The following is a 17,605-nucleotide window of genomic DNA, read 5'->3' as shown; positions in this document are numbered from 1 at the left end:
TGTGGAGCTGTGTGGTGGGTGCCTCGGTGGAGCTGTGTGGTGGGTGCATAGGTGGAGCTGTGTGGTGGGTGCATCGGTGGAGCTGTGTGGTGGGTGGCTCTGTGGAGCTGTGTGGTGGGTGCCTCGGTGGAGCTGTGTGGTGGGTGCATAGGTGGAGCTGTGTGGTGGGTGCCTCGGTGGAGCTGTGTGGTGGGTGCCTCGGTGGAACTGTGTGGTGGGTGCCTCGGTGGAGCTGTGTGGTGGGTGCCTCGGTGGAGCTGTGTGGTGGGTGCATCGGTGGAACTGTGTGGTGGGTGCATCGGTGGAGCTGTGTAGGTGGAGCTGTGTGGTGGGTGCCTTGGTGTAGCTGTATGGTGGGTGCCTTGGTGGAGCTGTGTGGTGGGTGCATCGGTGGAGCTGTGTGGTGGGTGCCTCTGTGGAGCTGTGTGGTGGGTGCCTCGGTGGAGCTGTGTCAGTGGAGCTGTGTGGTGGGTGCATCGGTGGAGCTGTGTGGTGGGTGCCTCGGTGGAGCTGTATGGTGGGTGCATCGGTGGAGCTGTGTGGTTGGTGCATCGGTGGAGCTGTGTGGTTGGTGCATCGGTGGAGCTGTGTGGTGGGTGCATCGGTGGAGCTGTGTGGTGGGTGCATCGGTGGAGCTGTGTGGTGGGTGCATCGGTGGAGCTGTGTGGTGGGTGCCTCAGTGGAGCTGTGTGGTGGGTGCATCGGTGGAGCTGTGTGGTGGGTGGCTCTGTGGAGCTGTGTGGTGGGTGCCTCGGTGGAGCTGTGTGGTGGGTGCATCGGTGGAGCTGTGTGGTGGGTGCATCGGTGGAGCTGTGTGGTGGGTGCCTCGGTCGAGCTGTGTGGTGGGTGCCTCGGTGGAGCTGTGTCTTGGGTGCATCAGTTGAGCTGTGTGGCGGGGTCATCTGTGGAGCTCTGTGGTGGGTGCATCGGTGGAGCTGTGTCGGTGGAGCTGTGTGGTGGTTGCATCAGTGGAGCTGTGTGGTGGGTGCATCGGTGGAGCTGTGTGGTGGGTGAATCGGTGGAGGTGGGTGCATCAGTGGAGCTGTGTGGTGGGTGCATCTGTGGAGCTGTGTGGTGGGTGCATCTGTGGAGCTGTGTGGTGGGTGCATCGGTGGAGCTGGGTGGTGGGTGCATCTGTGGAGCTGTGTGGTGGGTGCATCGGTGGAGCTGGGTGGTGGGTGCATCTGTGGAGCTGTGTGGTGGGTGCATCTGTGGAGCTGTGTGGTGGGTGCATCTGTGGAGCTGGGTGGTGGGTGCATCTGTGGAGCTGGGTGGTGGGTGCATCTGTGGAGCTGGGTGGTGGGTGCATCTGTGGAGCTGGGTGGTGGGTGCATCTGTGGAACTGTGTGGTGAGTGCATCGGTGGAACTGTGTGGTGGGTGCATCGGTGGAGCTGTGTGGTGGGTGCATCGGTGGAGCTGTGTAGGTGGAGCTGTGTGGTGGGTGGCACTTTTTAAAAATCATTAGTAAAAGAGATCAATGAAATTCAACTAAAACCCATATATAGCAGAAGAGGAGAAAGCTCTAGTAACGGGATTTAGGATGAATGTATATCTTTGAAGCAAATCGCCAGCATGTGAAAGGTGTAAAATAGCAATCAGCATAAAACGAAAATGCCAGCAAAAGACTTTATAAAATTCTGTGTGGCCCTGATAAAATAATTAGAGCGTTAATAGCAATCAGCAGAAAACGAAAATGCCGGCAAAAGACTTTATAATATTCTGTGTGGCCCTGATAAAATAATTAGAGCGTTTATTATATCATGACCAACAATGGTTATTGTTTCAAGAGCAGCATGCGAGATGGTTAGGGGCTGCAATATAAACAAGCCCTCTGCATTGCTGTGGTGGGAAGGGGGGCTGGGAGAGGCAAGAAGGGAAGAATAGGGGCCGGGAGCAGCAGCCTTTGATGTGCTGACCGGCCGGCCGTGCATGACTAATTGGGAGGGAGGGGTGAGGGGGGGTGAGCAGACACCAGACCAAATTGAAAGTGTGCAAAAGGCCGCTTTTATTGAAACAGGTGCATATTTACAACAATACAAACCTGGCAACCGCCTCACAAAACTAGTCCTCACTAAATAAGATGTTACCTTACAACCCCAAACGTCAGGCCCGCCCCTAACACGTCACAAACCCCGCCCCCACCCAGCACAACATAATTACAATTCAAACAATACCAAAACCTGATAATCATTTAAATATCATCCCAACCCACCGCAAAACATCACATTGCAAAATTTACCCACCAACAACTTACATTGCCCAAAACCTTGTAACCACCCCACGAAACAACTATTTAAACTTTTCCAGCCATAGCCCAACTTTATCAAAAACCCAACAACCTTCATGTCCCAGCTGACCAAGAACGCCCAATTTCCGCACGGCACCTGCTCCAAGCGACAATGAACAACATGTTGAGTTACCCCATATCCACCTGTTCCGACAAAAGACCCCAAAATTATGGAGATAGAACAAATAAATAACGGAAATAAATAAATAAATAAATAAATAAAAACCCGGGGAAAATAATAGAAAGAGCTAACCGAGAATAGGGAGGGAGGGAGGGAAAATTTTCAAATTAACTATGAACTCCCGGCCACCAGGTCATTCAACCTAAAATGGTGGCCGGGAGGCGGGGCCAGGGGGATATATAGCTGGGCTCCCTCAGTAGGAACCGAGGGAGCCCAAAACCAGCCCAAGGCTGGCGCTCTGACGCAACCCCCCCCCACTAGCCCCTCCCAATCAGCCCGGGGTGGGGACCTCCCTACGGTCGGCTGCCCCCCCCCCAAGCCCCCCTTGGGAGGGAGGGGTGAGGGGGGGTGAGCAGACACCAGACCAAATTGAAAGTGTGCAAAAGGCCGCTTTTATTGAAACAGGTGCATATTTACAACAATACAAACCTGGCAACCGCCTCACAAAACTAGTCCTCACTAAATAAGATGTTACCTTACAACCCCAAACGTCAGGCCCGCCCCTAACACGTCACAAACCCCGCCCCCACCCAGCACAACATAATTACAATTCAAACAATACCAAAACCTGATAATCATTTAAATATCATCCCAACCCACCGCAAAACATCACATTGCAAAATTTACCCACCAACAACTTACATTGCCCAAAACCTTGTAACCACCCCACGAAACAACTATTTAAACTTTTCCAGCCATAGCCCAACTTTATCAAAAACCCAACAACCTTCATGTCCCAGCTGACCAAGAACGCCCAATTTCCGCCACCCAGAAAAGAGGGGGAAAGTAATTACCCTCCTCTCTTTCTGCCCCCCAAAACCGACCAACCAAGGAACCAGAACCTCAACCCAAGAAATTTTGAATCTTCAAACACCTGGAGAGCACCTCTCGCAATTCCAATAGATATAAATCCATCCCTATACGAGATAAGTGAACACCATCGCCGCGAAAGAATTCCACATTGTCATACCGGATGTCCTTATGGGACACCCGCCCAAAACCCAGATCTCTACAAAAACGGGAAACCTCCAGATTCAACTTCCGTCGCGCCTTATCAACCGCCCTAGGTTTGATCGCACCCCTCCAGGTTCTTCTAGGGACCAATTCTGTCCACAAAACATGGCAACCCGCCCATTGTTGACGAATAAGAGAAAGATCCTTCTTCATTGCTCTCAATAAAACCACTCCCTTCACCCCACAAAGGTCATTCTCCCCAAGGTGCAAGAGCAACACGTCAGGACAAACACCTCCCACCAACCAAGAATTCAAGGCCGGGATAAGCTCCCTCCAGATCATACCTCCCTTCCCCTTCCATACAACATTAAAAAGACGAGAATTAAAACCAAGAGTGGAACCAAAATAGCTTCTTATAGCTTGATCTTCCGCGCGCCTAATGAAGGAATGTCCCACTATCCAGATCGTCATGACAGTAGAACGGGGGCCGGCCACTGAACCTGAAAAAGAAAAGCAGCATCAAACTCAAGAAAAAGTATCATCCGCAGGCGCCACAACAGGATCAGTACGCACATAGCGCCTAAAACAGTTGGAGGACCAACGCCCCAAAGACATAATGTCTTGCTGCGACCAACCCCTGTTATGAGCTTCTGTTGCTGCCCCAATCCTGAAGGAATGCGTACCATACTGTGTCTCATCCAAGCCCATGAATCGCAGCGCTTTACGCAAAACCATGCGCAGTTGGTACTCAGTCACCCTGGAACCATCCACATGTCGGAAAACAGGGCCCTCAAAGGCGGCCCCCGAACAGTTCCGCAAACGCCTGGCCCACCTCAAAGGACACGTCTCAGAAGGGGAAGAAGCTTCCAGCCAAATGCCCCTCCCTTTGCTGTGTTGATCAGTTTTTGCCCGAGCCAACCAGACGTGCAACCCCGTTTCCAAAAAACGAACATTCTCCCACCCCACCCCAAGAGTAACTTTCGAACCCAGTAACTCAGAAACTCTGAAAGCACCAAAAAACATCCAAACCATAAGAGTAGAAAACAGACAAACCTCAAACTCATTCAAACAAACCGAGGGCAAAACCTGCAAAACTCGGGCTAACGTCTGCCAAGACAAAGGTCGGCGAACCATATGTTCCCTACCCCTCTCCCTAGACCAACCTTCCAGCATGCGCTTACCCACCTCCCCTGCCGAAGGAGAATAGCCCCACAGTAATTTACCCATGAACGCAATACCAGCCAATTTTCCAGCAATCGTCACACGTGTCAGACCCCTGTCTATCAAATGAAGAATGAACTGTACCACATCTTCAGATCGTCTCCAGCCCGGAGCGCGCCAGTCGGCCCCAGATTCTAAAAACTCTTTCCAGGCCAATTCATACGCTGTCCTAGTGGAAACTGCAAGCGAACCTACCACCAACTGCAAAACCCTGTCTCGCCTACAGTCCACAGATGTTCTGGCATGCGGGTCGGCGTCCTGTCCGCCTCCGAGGCTAGCCCATGGAATCTCTCCCACTGTGAACGAGACAAAGCATCCGCAATGTCATTGTCCACTCCAGGAATGTGTAAGGCCTTAAAACTGATGTCATACGTCAAGCACCCCAACACAAAGACTCGCAAGAGCTTCAAGATGTGAGCATCCCTGGCCGACTGCCGATTGATAATGTCCACTACAGCCTTATTATCAATACGAAACAGCACTTTTTTGTGAGCAAGCTCCTGACCCCACAGAGTCAACGCCACCACCACAGGGAAAAGCTCAAGGAAGGCAATACTCCTGCCTCCGTTCTTCCACGCAGCAGGCCACTGTTCAGCACACCATCTGCCCTGCCAGTAAAGACCGAAACCATCACTGCCTGCAGCATCTGAAAAAATGTGGACGTCCCAAATCCAATTCTCTTCTCTGTACAGAGGAATGCCATTGAAAGAGTATAAAAAGGCTACCCACATCCGCAGATCCTCCTTAACACCTGCTGACAAGCGGACGTGATGGTGAGGTAAAAACTGACCAGACAGAGCTCTACCCAAACGCCTGCAAAAAGTTCGACCTGCCCTGACCACCCTACAAGCAAAATTAAGATGGCCCAGCAGCACCTGAACTTCCTTCACTGTCACCTTTGCCTTGTTCAACATCACATGTAAGAGGTCCAACATTTTTGCTTTTTTATCCACTGGTAAGCGTGCCTCCATAACAGTAGAATCAATTTTGATCCCCAAAAAAGACATGGTCGCGCAGGGGCCCATTGTCTTTTCGGGTGCCAAGGGCACACCTAAAAATTCCATCAGAGTTTGAAATGTTCGCAAAGCATTCTGGCATGCTGAGGAATTGGGAGCGCCTACAAAAAAGAAATCATCCAGGTAGTGGGTCACAAGCTGGTGTCCTGACGTGTCCGTGAAAAACCATTGGAGAAATGTGCTAAAGGTCTCAAATAGCGCACAGGACATGGAACAACCCATTGGAAGAGCCTTATCAACATACCACTTTCCTTGAAATTGAATCCCCAAAAGATCCCAATCCTCAGGATGTACAGGCAATAAACGAAATGCAGATTTGATGTCACACTTTGCCATTGCCGCACCAGTGCCGGCAGATACAACCAGGGCCATGGCCACATCCACTGAAGAATAAGACACGGAAGCGGCCTCACCATCGATGAAATCGTTAACTGATGAGCCCTCCGGCCATGACAAATGTTGAATCAAACGAAATTGCCCAGGCTCTTTTTTAGGTACCACACCAATTGGGGAGACAATAAGATTTTCCAAAGGCCAATCATCAAAAGGACCCGCCATCCTCCCCTCACGCACTTCCTTATCCAATTTGTCTTGTACCACCTCTGGATGTTCACTGGCTGACAAAAGATTCTTTGACCACCGCCGCAACCGCGGCCCTGTGTAACCAAGACGAAAACCCTCCTGAAAACCATCCAACAATAACTTAGCAGCTTCAACATTCCCATAACCCTTCAGAGCCACAGCCAAGTGAAAAGGATTAACTGGCGTATGAGCCTTTGGGCCCAGTTCCAGAAGTGTTTTTCCCTCTCCTGTTAGGTTGAGGCTGCTGTGCAGGAGCAGGGGCGTTGGCTGACTGCTGTGACCACTGCCTGCCCCTTGTAACCCGAGGCCCCCAACACCTGGACAGTGGGTGCGTTCTACAACATTGGGAGCATTCATGTCTAAATTTGCAATACTCTCTCGGGCAGTATCCTCTGTTAAAATCCCAACAGGTCCCATCGGCAGGTTGAACTGACGCAGCTGCACCCACCCCTCCCCGAGTGGGCTTACCCTGAAAGGGCCGTGAAGGTAATGGATACCCACTAGCTGTGAAAATCGTCTTACCACCCGCTGATGCTCCCATAGTGTGTTGCCACAGGTCATTATCTAACTCCCCCCATTTCGCTTCAGGATCCCAAGCCATCCGAGCCCGGAATTCCTCATCGTACTGTGACCAGGCATAACCACTGCCAGTAATCTGCGCCTTTCTGATCACATCCATATACTTAAACAGGGCCACACAGCGCTCAGGGAATTTCACACAGTACACGCTAGCATATATAAGAAATGCCGCAGTCCAATTTTCGATGGTCAAAGGAACCTTAGGGCGCTTGGCCAACTCGTACTCCTCCTCCTTAGACCCCTCCTTAGACCGAACTTCCCTATGTAAGAGTTTCAATAATTCCACGTACTCCCCTTTCCAAATCCTTTCCTTAGTGGACAGCATTAAATGAGCGCCCAACGGTTTCGTGACGCCCATGTAAGGCAATTTCTTTATTTTAAGCTCCTTGCTGTGTGGGGGATCCTTACCTACCTCCATGGGCTCTGTAACAGTCCCGGAATCCACCTTAGAACCCACACCCCCGTCACCCGTGCCCACTCCCTGATCCTTAACATAACGACCTTTATGGAGTTTAAGATCCGCACCCTCTGCAGGAGGATCCCCCCCCGTTCCAACAGAAACCATCAACGGCTTGTCCCGTGGACCAGCAAGCTCACCTGGATTCAATAAAGGCAGTTGGGCCGGCCTCGCTCTCCATGCCATCTGTTCAACATCGTCGCCTGACCGAGGAACCCTCACCGCGGGGCCGCTCTCCCGGGGTGGTCTGGAGACTGTAGTTCTCGGACGCACCACCACCGGTGCCTGCAAAACATCATCAGAAGCGTGAAAAAGCCCCCCCCTTGCACCCTCAGCACGTATCTCGCCCTCCTCAGGGCTCTCCTCATCATAATCTAAAACCAACGATTCCTCCAACCTAGGAGGGGCCAACACCTTTGGCGGACTTCTGAACCCAACCTGGGCCTTACCAGCCCGTACAGACACCTGAGGCGGGGGAGCCGACTGGACCCGTCTGTACTCCCCCGAACGTTGACCAGTTTTATACACTTTAACCAACGATGAATCCCTTTGTTGATGAGAAGAAACATGTGGGGCCAGCGAGGACGCGCCAGTCCTGCTTCTGCCAACCCCGCCGATAACCAAAGAGCCTGACAATGGGGCCAGCGAGGACGCGCCTGGTCCGCTTCTGCCAACCCCGGCGATACCTGTAGAAAGATAAGTTGGGGCCAGCGAGGCCGCGCCCGACCTGCTTCTGCTGACCGCGCCGAGATCCTGTAAGGAAGACGTTGGGACCAACGAGGTCGCGCCCGACCTGCTTACGTTGACCACGCCGGGGTCCCTCGCCGGTACGGGGTATGCCGCGCCAGGCTCCACCCTCCCTTCTCCTCGGTGCAACTGGGCCGCACTCCACCCTACCAAGTCTGCCTCTCCACGACGCTCTCCGACCTGTAAAGAAAAAGGCTGAACTGATGTGCCGGGGCCCTTACTACCAGAACGGCCAAAGCTATCAACACCACTAGCCATACAAAAACCAGAATCCTGAAACTGCACTCGACCAACCTCCCTAGAAACAGACCCCTTAGATTGAACCGACAACCCCCTCCGAGGAGGGGAAGGCTCCACATCCTCATCCCCACTACTCCAGTCCAGCAACTCCTGAACAATCTTGGACGCAGGGCCCGATGCCAGTCCACCCTGCCCTTTCTTCTGGATATCAGCGCGGGGCTGCTCCACCCTCCCAAGCGATTTTGCCCCCAACAGGCAAACCCGGAAAATTCAAAGTGCCCCCAAAACCACTCAGCATATCAGTGCCCTGGATGGGCGTAGCCCTGCCCGCATCACGAACCCCCTCTGACCAGGAAGGAAAAACATCTAAGCCCTCCCAAGACCTAACCCCCACCTGCCTATCACCACTCTCCTGCAGAGGAAAATTCACAACACCACCCACAGAAGGCTCAATGAACTCCTTGCTAGACCCAGAAACATCCTGTGGATCACCCAACATTACACGACCAGACTGCTGACCCAACAAACCTGCCCCTAACCCTCTTTCCACCTGCGCCCACTCCCCCTCACCCACAGAACCACTATGAACTGACAGTACCTCTCCCCGGGTAGAGACAGGGGGGGAAAACAACAGGGGGCTAAAAGGCACAAAAACCTCCCCAGCCCCTGACTGTGCAGGCTGCACAGTAGGCTGAAGCTCAACGTCATCAAACAATTGTGGCCCATGAGCGCAAGCTGGCGTAGAAACTCGGGTATCTATAGGCCCCACATAAGCAGCCAACAAATCCGCCCCCTGACGCACACCAATTGCCCCCAAAACCGAGGGTTCACCAGAGACGCCGGCCGGCACTGCCGCCGGTAAACCACCTTCCACTTGAACGCGCGGCGCAATAGATTTGAAATGCGCATGCGCGCCAACCGACAGTGCCGCGGCCGCCGCGTCCTCAGCCTGACAGGCGGAGGTAGAAGCAGAACGCTTTCTACCTCCCCGCTTGACGGCCCGCTTGCCCCTGGCAGCGGGGACCGAAAGCGAGCGCTGCAGCGGCACCATAGACACCAAGGAAGCCGACGCCTCACCTTCCCCCAACCCCGCCTCGCGCATCAGAACCGCTTCCTCCTCCGCATGCGACGCATTACTAGGGGCCGCTCTCCTAGAGCGCGGGCGGCCCCTTTCACTTACCGCTTCCCTGCGCGACCTTTTCGGCGAAGCACACGCCGCCACCACCGCCGCAACACGCGCCGAGGCCTGTCGCCGAGGACGCGACGGCCCAGCCACGTCTCCCAGAACCAGGTCCAGGCGTCCCGCTTCGCTCAAGAGGCGGATCGCTTCTAAAACGCGACAATCCTCACCAGACATGACGAATTGATAATACCACACAACAATAAAATTTTCAAATTAACTATGAACTCCCGGCCACCAGGTCATTCAACCTAAAATGGTGGCCGGGAGGCGGGGCCAGGGGGATATATAGCTGGGCTCCCTCAGTAGGAACCGAGGGAGCCCAAAACCAGCCCAAGGCTGGCGCTCTGACGCAACCCCCCCCCACTAGCCCCTCCCAATCAGCCCGGGGGTGGGGACCTCCCTACGGTCGGCTGCCCCCCCCCAAGCCCCCCTTAGGGGAGGAGAAATGCCGGCTGAGGGAAGCTTGAGATGCCCGAGGAGGCTGGTGGCTTTGATGTGCACGCGCTCTCGGGCACTCAAAGAAATCGCCGAGTTGGTTTAACTCTGTTTAAGCTGCAATATAGCTCGCCAGCTATGCGCAAGCGCACAGCAGGCGAGCCCTAAAAAACACACACACACGCAGGAGCCTGTGAAAAGTACTGATTGATTTCAAGAGGTCGTGCTCCTTGAGTAGCGCATGCGCGCTGTGCTAGGCTCGACCTAATGAAGGTGTTCTTCCTTGTGCGAGTAACTGGTGCTCACATAAAGCGCTCCTGTACCTTCGGGTCGATTTCCCACTATGTAAAACCGAAAAAGAGTCAATCTGTCAAGCGCTAGGAACGACGAAAAAGCACAGCCACGAAGTGGCTAAAGGCCATCTGCGATCTTTCTCTCTATCGGAGCAGCTTTGCCTACTGCTCTTCTGCCAGTCACAAGATGGTCTTCTCCATGAGTCACTAGCATCCGTATCACGCGGCTCTTTCGCCAACCACAACATGTCCATTATGGTTCTCATTGGGGCTATGTCATGACGCACTGCGCTACTATAGGCACTTAGTCGGTGACGCTAGGTGGCCCGTTCTTCTGTTGCGACAGACGTCACTTCCGGTTATAAATCCATCTCTGGAGGCGATAACAAGAAGGGGAAAAAAAACAGGCAAGCCAAACCGAGCCGGGAGTTGGGATTACGGGTATCAGGGGCAGGGTCCGCAGCACGTTACCACTGCAGCGCAGTTAGAGGTGAGATCTGCGCGCTAGATTCTGCGACTCTGAATGATTGTGTGGGACTAAGGTCGCCAGGTTGTTTCCGTGCCCGTATCCTCCGTTGTCTTCTGACCTCTACATAAGACTACTATCATCTATACTGTTAGCGCCCTGGTTTTTTAAGCCCCCACTGCGTCTCTCGGGCACACGGGCAGGCGCCATGTTGAAAATAAATAGCCGTGCAAAATGGCGGGGGGAGCTGGCCGCCTCGCAACCTTCATAAACTGGATCTCGAAAGAGCGATTCCTGCTGGTAGTGGTCTCATTTACGGAAGCCTGTACCTTACCTAGCCTGCCATAATCGGGGAATTTCCCAGGCGCCTCAGGGCACTCTGCTGGGGAGAGAAATCGGTGTTTAGGCTGACACCACTTCACTGCTTTTATAATCAGGTTGTTCTTTCTCTGAAATTAGACCGTGGAGTAGCTTGTCGCCCAGACACAATTTTCCCCTCTTAGAATTCTGAAGGCTGAGAGGCACATTGTTTTGTGTAACAATGCAAGAACTAAGTAATTAGTAAAATCATGGAACATCTTATTAAAAGGGATGCCACGTTCAGCAGCTCCTGCACCAAGGGCTTCGCAGATTGTGAAAGCTCCTTATAAATCCTAATCTGGGAGTGTTTGTAGGCACATTTATACTAGACTATTAGCCACGGCTTCTTATTTTAGAGCGAGGAGCGTACAAGGCACCCGCTCGAATCTTTGCTCTCGAAGGCAAATATCATTGTTGGTGTGTATTTCTCGTGTTTAAATTTTGATTTTAAAACCTCGTTCTGAAGATGTTACTTGTAAAATCGGGGTTTATCCATAGTAGATTCTGACGCTTTTATAGTGCAGAGATCGCATTTTACCAGTGAACAGCTGACCAGCTGCTGGAGCAAATGCGGATACCCACATTTCTCAAGGGATTACATTTAGGCAGATGGTGTCCGGAAGTACACAATCGCGGGCGTACGACCTTTTTAACTCTTTGTGCACATTCTGACTGGCTTTGCATTCATTAAACACAACTATTCACAGGTGACACTTTGCTTGCAGGCACACCACACACAGCCTTTTTTTTTAAACACATTTTTATTGTTGACATTAAGCAGAACAATACCGTATTTTACATTTCCATCATTAGTCTTGTACACTAAGGCCACTTTTGATTTGAGCATGCACCTTATACTACTTAACATGATTCTTCTCCTCATCCCTAGGCACAGCCTTTGTATTTGACTTCCAATTTAATTTTAATTATGAGCAATCCATGCTGTGGCAGGAATCCAACACCAGTTTTAACAATTTTTACTCGCCGCATCTTCATCAGACGTTGCTGAAGGGCACAACTTGGAGGATGATTGCCCCTGACTAAATCCTATAACACTTTTAATATTCTACTCGTAAACACAGGCAGGTATTACCAACTTGCCTTATCTTCACCAATGGCTGTTCACAGGTTGTTTTGTTAAGATCCCTTTATCACAGGTCATATTTGAGTTAAATGGAAGGGTAGCCATCCCTGTACCAGTTTCAAGAGCAAAGCTCTACTGACGATTCCCGTGACCTCCACCTATTTGCATTCTATATAACGTTCTACTTTTTTGTATGTGTATATATATATATATATATATATACACAACCAAACACTAATTGTTTTCCTCTGGAATGCTATGCATAGATTGATACATTTGCAATGCTGAGAGCCAGTTGACTTCATCATTAACGCTAAACTTGTAATCTGCTGAGCCGGTTAGTCTCTTACTAAGACGCCTTATCTATCGCTCCTTTAGATATTTGTACATAAAGTCTATCGATTCCATATTATATAATTTACGCAATGGGATGTTAGCCATTCAAGGTTTAAAATAAAATACGTTAAACTTAATTTACGAAATTCGCAAGTAATATGATGGAGTACAACAGCCACTTTCGGTCTCTGCTTGTTCCAATTTGCATAAAATATACAAACGTTAATAATACATTTATGGCAGTCAGTAGTTTTATAGATCTTTTTAACCCCAGCACATGACTATGTTGCTTCTGTACTCTCAGGTGTGAAAACATTGCTACTTTTTATTGTTTTTATGGAGCAGCTTATTTGACTGTTGTAAAAGCTATTTCTAACAAGCATTGGAAATGCAATAGGTCTTGCAGCATTAGAGTTAGTGCTTTTAGAATTGTTTATGGGTTTTTTTGTAAATCTTTAGCATTTTTGTTTCCTGTAGCCAATGCTAAAGAATTAAAAAAAAAAGCCATAAACATTTCTAAAAGCTCTAACTCAAATGCTCCGAGACCTATTGCTCTGTGTGAGGTTGAGGGTGAGTGAGGGTGAGTGAGGGTGAGGGTGGGTGAGGGTGAGTGAGGGGTTGAGGGTGAGGGGTTGAGGGTGAGTGAGAGTGAGGGAGAGTGAGGGTGGGTGAGTGAGAGTGAGGGTGAGTGAGGGTGAGTGAGGGTGAGTGAGGGTTAGAGTGAGTGAGGGTGAGTGAGGGTTAGAGTGAGTGAGGGTGAGTGAGGGTGAGGGTGAGGGGTTGATGTTGAGGGGTTGAGGGTGAGTGAGGGGTTGAGGGTGAGTGAGGGGTTGAGGGTGAGTGAGGGGTTGAGGGTGAGTGAGGGGTTGAGGGTGAGTGAGGGTGAGGGTGAGTTAGGGTGAGGGGTTGAGGGTGAGGGGTTGAGGAAACAAGCAGGCACTCTGAGTCTGCTACTGAGTACCTGCACTTCTGTTTTCCCATTCCAAGCACTGAAGTGAAGTAAACACTGAGCATCATTCAAGGAGGCTTACCATTAACAGGGTGGGGGGTCAGGGGAGGGCAGCAAATTACGTCACTAACTAGAGACAATGCCTAAAACGTGCTTCGAAAGAAACCGAGAACAAATGTGACTGACCACCACGGGAGAGACTGTACCACAGCACGTACTCGAAGTGTTTACTTTGGCAACACCTTTCACACCTGTGAAGCCAATTAAATATATTCGGTCTACTTGTAATAAACTGTCTGTAGGTTCAGCTCTGGGAGAGGTTGTTGTTCCCTGCAGTCAAAGGAGGTCAAAAGAAGCAAGCTCTTCCAATACACGGCGCACCGTCTGCACAGGTGTGCTCTTGGACAGGAACCACGGGCCACGTGAAATTCACCCAAAGTACGACATACCTGAAGGGACACAAAACCTATGTTTGTGTGTGTGTTACGTTTCCCTCTAGAAACTCACGTCAGGACCGAGAGTCCTCGGAGGCCGGGAAACGCCCAGTCAAGTGATCTGAACCCAGTGCTGGGGTCGCGGCAGAATGTTTATTTAAAATAGAAATAGAGCTGAAAGCCTCCACTTGAGGGCACTTAATTGCTTGGCCGGGGAGGTGCCCTGTGATGGGCCAGCAGCCCCATCCAGGACGGGTACAGTGCTTAAAAGCCCCCCCCCCCCCCTCAGTGCACCCTAAACCTGTATCAATTGCTTCGAAAGCGCACACATTAATCACCAAGGCAGCGAGGAAAGGGGGAGACCGGTCCAATTAGTGCTTGGAGACGCCGGTGAGAAGACGGTGGGCGCACACCAATTAGGGTCGGCACTCAATGGGCCTCTGTGGGCTCAGGCGCCAGGGGTGCAAGCAGGGGAGAGCCGGGGTGATTAACCGTCCTCAGGGCGCACAGGCAACTCTGAAAAGGCAACAGTGAAGGAGAAAAACACAAGAGGCAGGAGAGAAAGAAAACAAGACGGACGGACGGAAGAGAGGGGAGGGGGAGGAGAAATGCGACACGGCGGGAAGGGGAGGGGGCGGAGCGGGTTAAATTAAACAAACAAACAAGACGGACGGAGGAGAGGGGAGGGGGGAGGAGAAATGCGACACGGCGGGAAGGGGAGGGGGCGGAGCGGGTAAACAAAGACGGACGTGCACGCGCTTTTAAGCTCAATGCGCATGCGCATTGAGCTTAAAAGTCACGGGCACTGCAAGGAATCGCCACGATTCCTTGCAGTGTGGATAAAGAGCGGATAAGTCCCAATACTCTCGCCTTGCTCGATGCGCATGCGCATCGACAGGCGAGACCTAAAAATTGTTACTTATTATAGTGGGCCTAATTGGTGCCCATAAATAGAATTTGTATGACCAGCTTGTACTTAGATTTCTGCACATATGTTTTCTTCTTTGATGAGGACTTTTCGTCTTTAAATTGCCTGTGCTAAATTTGGTCTATTTGTTTCTTGGCGAAATAAGAATTTCGACATTTCTGTACCATGTTCTTTACGTCTTAATTGCTACTTTTTTTGTTTTTATGGAGCGTGTTATGTGACTGTTGTAAAAGCTATTTCTAAACATTGTTACTTATTATAGTGGACCTAATTGGTGACCATAACGAGAATTTGTATGACAAGCTTGTCTTTAGTTTTCTGAACATATGTTTTCTTCTTTGATGAGGAGTTTTCGTCTTTAAATTGCTTGTGCTAAATTTGGTCTATTTGTTTCTTGGCGAAATATGAATTTCGACATTTCTGTACCATGTTCTTTACGTCTTCGGTTTGGATGTCACTTCCCATGTTCGTCTTAAATCCATTCTGAAAATCTTAGGTTTGAATTGACCCCCCCAACTTGGAGATAGTCTTGGGAAAGACAACTTTGCTAATTGCCAGGTTCTTTTGTATGGCTTGGTAGCAGAGAGTGCTTTTAACCCCATACTAGAGTTAATCATCGAAAACGTATGTTTAGATGACATAATTAAATATTTCTTTAAACAGTTTTGGGTACTGCTAGAATGTTCTTTTTATCTTGCTGTAGATTGGCTCTTCAAGTAGTTTAGTAAAGTGTTGCCTAGATTAGGAACTTTCAGATTTTTTTTGCGTGTGTGTATGTATATGTGTGTGTATGTATATGTGTGTGTATGTATATGTGTGTGTATGTATATGTGTGTGTATGTATATGTGTGTGTATGTATATGTGTGTGTATGTATATGTGTGTATATGTATATGTCCAATCCAATCCAAAAATTCTTTATTTCGGCCATATAGACCATAAAAGATACAATACAAAACACAATAGCATACATTTAAAATACGTTTTTTTTTTAAAAAAGTACATTGTATAAGAGTTCCCTTCTCGTCCAGCGAGGAAAAAAAAGTGTCATAACAGTGACCATAGTTTAGGGGGCTTTTTTTTTCCTGATTAGCCATACTGCCATTAGAAATTTGGATGTTGCGAACACAATGTGGCCCAAAGTGCTGGTTTTCATTACTCTAAATGCCTGTGAGTAGTTTCTGAGCCCCAAGTTTCTGCAGAGTGGCGCTATCCAATATTTTCTAGGTCTATGGTAGGCAGGGCACACAAACATGATGTGGAGGTCATCTTCCTCGTGGATGTTACAGCATGGACACATTTTATCACCCCCCTTAGACCATTTGTGGGTACATTTTTTGGTGGGGAGTGTTCCTAACCTCCATTGTACAAACAATTTCCTCGCCAGGATAGGGAAAATAAAATCCATAAAAGATTCAAATACATAAGAATATTTGGATTCCAGAAATCACGCGGTAAGTGTGCCGCTATTTTGAGCATTCATCAGAAGTGAAAGACTCTTGTCTTTGTAGATTTGGGTCAAGGCTTTACGTGAGATCCTTTGGCAGCCTTGCACGGGATCCTCCCATAGCTCAGATAGGTTCATATGGAGCAATTCATTTTTTACGAAAGCAAGCCAGGGGATTTTGCTATTTCGGTTCAGGCTCATGACATGGATAAGGTCCTGCCTATAATGATGTAATTCGTTTGTGGACCAAAGCCTGTGCCAGAACTTCACTGGCTTTGACACAAGCTCCTCAGCAATAGGGGGAAGACCCATGTCTAGTCTCAATGGCTGGAGTGGTGTGCCTCGTGGAAGAGCTAATAGGCATCTGAGAAAGCTGTTTTCCACTCTCGCCAAATCTTGGCCTGCTTTGTACCCCCATAGCTCACTCCCATACATAGCCGCTGCCTTGGCTTGAGTCCGATAGGTTTCAAGGGCCGGGCTTATGGGCTTAAAGGTGGAAGTGTTGGCTATCTTCAAGATTGCGCCCGACAGCTGGGACAATTTAACCCTTGATCTTGCTATCTGACGTTCCCATGATAGATTTTCCTGTAGTGTTACCCCCAAGTATGTAAAGGTAGCAACCCTCTCAAGGCTGGCATTACTCAGGGTGGGATTGGGCCTGGCTTTGTTTGGTGGATTGAATATCATGAATTTGGTCTTCTCCGTATTCACCTCTAGACCATGTTGTCTACAGAAGAGACCAAATCCATCCAGAATCCTCTGGATCCCCATGGGGGATTTGGAAAGCAGGAGGGTGTCATCGGCAAACATGATTGCCGGAACCCTCCTGCCTGCCAAATATGGGGCATCATTGTCCTTAACGTTTTCTAGATGTGATATAACGTTGTTAATGAAGAGACAGAACAGGGTCGGTGCCAGGACACAACCCTGCCTCACCCCTCGACGGACAGGGAACCTGGACGAAAGATTGCCATCCCTCCCACACCTGACCTGCGCATAGTTATTCTCGTGCAGCCTGGTTATGATACTGAGTAACTGGGGGGGGTACTCCTAACTTTTCCATGACCTCCCAGAGTTTCCTGCACGGGACTAGGTCAAAGGCTGACCTCAGATCCACGAAGACCATGTACAGCCTTCCCCCCTCTGACCTCACCGTCTTCCAGTAAAGGAGGACGAGGCGGAAAATCTGATCCGTGGTCGACGTGTTTTTTCTGAAGCCAGCCTGTAGGGGGCTCATGATATCATTGGCCTCCACCCAGTCTAGCAGATGGTTCAGGATGAGGCGCGCAAAAAGCTTTTGAGGGACATCTATAAGGCTAATCGGCCTGTAATTAGCCGGGAGCAGAGGAGACCCTTTCTTGTATATCGGCACAATCTCTGCCCCCAGCCAAGAGCAGGGGACCGCCATACCTCCTAAGATGGCATT

At 50.1% G+C, this 17,605-nt stretch overlaps 1 protein-coding gene across 3 annotated transcripts in view; it reads left to right on the top strand.

Moving 5' to 3' along the window:
- Nucleotides 1-10,520: 10,520 nt before the first annotated feature.
- Nucleotides 10,521-17,605, top strand: part of ZFR (zinc finger RNA binding protein) — a 691,036-nt gene continuing 683,951 nt past the window's right edge. For 2 of the 3 annotated variants that reach the window (XR_015309278.1, XM_086960497.1), the window contains exon 1: nt 10,521-10,666. The gene's annotated coding sequence lies outside the window, so the exon portion shown is untranslated. The remainder of the gene's footprint in view (nt 10,667-17,605) is intronic. The other variant, XM_086960498.1, reaches the window with a different exon arrangement.

The sequence above is a fragment of the Lissotriton vulgaris genome, chromosome 3_1, assembly GCF_964263255.1.
Source record: "Lissotriton vulgaris chromosome 3_1, aLisVul1.2, whole genome shotgun sequence".
NCBI classification, from domain to species: domain Eukaryota; kingdom Metazoa; phylum Chordata; class Amphibia; order Caudata; family Salamandridae; genus Lissotriton; species Lissotriton vulgaris.
Note: the sequence above shows the minus strand (reverse complement) of the source record. Positions and strands in the feature narration are given on the sequence as shown.